Raw genomic sequence first — 3,373 nt, forward strand, 5'->3', positions numbered from 1 at the left:
CATGCAACCTGAGGCCATACTCTTAAGTGGAGTAAATTAACCACACACAATTAAATGCACCTTGTTTCTCTGGTGTGAGAAACCAAAAGTGTAAGGACCAACATGTACAATAGATATTGGGAAATAGGAAGAAAACGTTCAGTGCAGTGGGGAATGCAGAGTGGGAGAGGGGAAAGGAAGGAAGGGACAAGAAATGAAAAGAGACCAGCTTTCTGGATGCCATCTCCATCACAGTGGTGGTCAGCTCAGCCGCTCCGTCATCAACATGCAACTGTTTGTCCACACCCAGGACCTACATACCCTCAAAGTGACTGGCCAGGAGACAGTCACCCAGCTCAAGGCTCATGTGGCAGCACTGGAGGACGTCACGCCCGAAGGTCAAGTTGTGTTCCTGGTGGGCCAACCATTGGAATGCAGCCACCTTAGGCCAGTGTGGAGCGGAAGCCCTGGCCACTCTGGGAGTAGCCGGTCACATGCTTGGAGGTAAAGTCCTCGCTTCCCTAGCTCAGGCTGGAAAGGTAAGAGATCAGACTTCCAAGGTGGACAAACAGGAAAAGAAGAAGACAGGCCAGGCCAAGCGGCAGATGCAGTACAACTAGCGCTTCATCAACGTCATGCCCACATTTGGCAAGAAAAAGGGCCTTCTTAAATCCTATGTAGCCCTGGCTTTCTTCTTTTTTTTTCCCTCCCCAAATGTGATTTATTTATTTATCGAAGGAACAAAAGAATACTAATGATCACAACATTAGGAGTTAACATTTAATTCATTTCATCATGTAGGTATACACATCGTAAAAATTAAAACCATATATATTATTAAAAATCCAGGAGTATCTAAATAGTTATCACTGGACAACAAATATCTTCAAATTGGTACTTACATATTTGTTGATCTATTTTCTACTGTACATTTATTTATATAGAACATGATTGATAGCATAATCTAATTTCAAAATGAAAACAGAAACTCTATAAACATTTGACATCATCAAATTCATTAGGTCTCATTAGAAATCCAAACAATAACCTTAGATATTTGAAGCAAATATGATTAGACAACTCTGTAAGTCATATACATAATGTTGAATTATGATATTATAAACAAGGCTATATTGTAGTACCTTTCTTTACAAAATGATCATTAAAGGGTAATAAAAGTTATAAAATAGGTCTAGAAGAAATTTAAATAACAATACTACTTTCTATAAATGATCTTCAAGTTGGATTCCGATCAAGTGTCTATAATCTTACAAATACCAAATTATGCCGCAGCACTTGGGATCTCTGTTCTTCAGTGTGCCTTATGTCTTCCCATTGAAGTGGGAATTAAGGTGCTGAAGGAAATCCCCCCTGGACATAATGGATGGTGGAAAAACTGCAGGACAGTATTCACACACTCAAGGTACCTGCAGCTCTGAGTCAGAGTCACTTTGTGCCAGTAAGTCACTGTCTTGATTAGGAAAGGGGCTCCAAAGAGGCCGCTGTGGTCCTCAGATAGCTTTTCCTGGGGAATCCAGGGAGGGAATGTATTTATATATAATGCATTATGGTCTCCAGGAGGCAAACACAAAGCTCTCTCCAGAGTTGTCCTGATGCAATTGTTTACATGGTTTGTGGGTCTTGACTTGTCAGTTGTTTTAAAGTTTTGTATAGCTGAAGCTAAGGGATGAAGTCCCTGAATTTCAAATAAAGTTTCTTCTGTTTTAACAGTGTTTCCTGGGTTGGCTCTGAGCTCCATATTAAATTTGTCCGGGCACACTGCCTCAGATGTGGCAGGGGCAAGGATGTTGGGTTTCTCCGTGGTGCTATGTTAAAAAGTAGAGTCACTGTCTATAGGTGGAAACTTGACATTGAATTTGGAAAGTGATTCAAAAGAGGTATCTTCCTGGTCTCGACCTGGTCCTCTTGGCGTGACAGACGTAATGCACGATGCACCTCTATTTACATCATCTCTAGCCTGAGGCTTAAACGGCGCTTCTGCTTTAGCTGTACACTGTATAGGTATACAGCACTGTGTTTCAATTGCAATGTCTGGTATATTAAGTTTGCTTAAGTGGTCCTTTTGTGCTTTTGCTAGCATGCACATTCTGTGAAATTCTTCTTTCAGAGCCCAGAAAGTCTTCTCTAAATTATCCCATTCATGGGTTAAAGGAATGCCAGGACTCCTTGATGACTTTTCTTTTCTGGGGGAAGAAAGATTCCGTCTTCTGATCTTTGATTACTTTTCTTTTCATATTTTACTTGATCATGTGGCTGGCCAAGAGCCAGATTATTTTCCCTGGTTTTACCATCATCAAGTGGAGGGACACAGGCATGACTGCTGTCTCGACTGGAATTCACAAGCAGTAACTGTGACTTTAGCTTGTCAATAAGTTTGCTGAAGTGATCCTGTTGGTCACCTATTCTCTGCTCATAGTTCTGTCTTCTGCTGTAATTCTTCACTGCAGCATCTCTGGCCCTGCCTGCTGAAAGGCTTCATAGGCTTTATTGAGTTGCTCACCAATATTTTTATCCATTCCTCTTTGTCCTGTAGCATTACTATGAAGGATGTAGTAAATGACAGGTGAATCAAGGATTCTGCCACGCTCACACCGCAGGGCGCCAGCCCCCGGCAGGGTGACTCCAAGCAGAAGTTGTTTTCCATTCCAGTTCCAGTCCTGGCTTTCTCTAATAAAGATACTTTGTCCAGGGAGGGAGGGAGGGAGAGAGACAGACAAACAGACAGACACACAGAAAGAGACAGAGAGAGACAAAGAGAGACACAGAGAGAGACACACAAAGAGAGAGACAAAGAGAGAGACAGAGACACAGAGAGAGACAAAGAGACAGAGAGAGACAGGAAGAAGAAGAGGAAGGGGAGGAGAAAGAGAAGGAGGAGAAGGAGGGGAGGAGAGAAGGGGAAGGGGAGGAAGGAGGAGGGAAGGGAGAGAGAGAGGGGAGGGAGGGGAGAGGAGGGGACGAGATTATGACCACTTCATAATCATGGTCACTCTACTGATTTTCATAAAGCTCATTTTTTTCAAAGTCAGCAAACCACACACTCTTCAACTCCAGCTGCTTCGTTGGTGATGCAAATATTCACACAGGGATGATGCCTTTACCTGCACAATGTTTACTCTGGGGCTGTATCTTCCAGCAGTCTGGTGCATCTATCCAGTAACTGTGTGTTGCTGCTAATCAATTCTTACAACCTTGCTTTAACTATCACTAGTGTTTTATGTATATCCAAAACTGCCAAATAAAAATGAGCATATGGAATAAGGAGAAATTTGCTTACTATCTGAAAAACACACAGTGAGAGGAGAGGAGAGGAGAGGAGAGGAGAGGAGAGGAGAGGAGAGAAGAGAAGAGAAGAGAAGAGAAGAGAAGAGAA

General features: G+C 42.5%; 2 pseudogenes; one reads left to right on the forward strand and one right to left on the reverse strand.

The window, feature by feature from the left end:
• The first annotated feature begins 259 nt into the window (after positions 1 to 259).
• Positions 260 to 795, forward strand: LOC101566041 (annotated as a pseudogene).
• Positions 796 to 1,301: 506 nt separating this feature from the next.
• On the reverse strand, positions 1,302 to 2,565 carry LOC101575838 (annotated as a pseudogene).
• Positions 2,566 to 3,373: the final 808 nt, after the last annotated feature.

This window comes from Octodon degus, unplaced genomic scaffold (genome assembly GCF_000260255.1).
Source record: "Octodon degus isolate 3935 unplaced genomic scaffold, OctDeg1.0 scaffold00061, whole genome shotgun sequence".
Lineage (NCBI taxonomy): Eukaryota > Metazoa > Chordata > Mammalia > Rodentia > Octodontidae > Octodon > Octodon degus.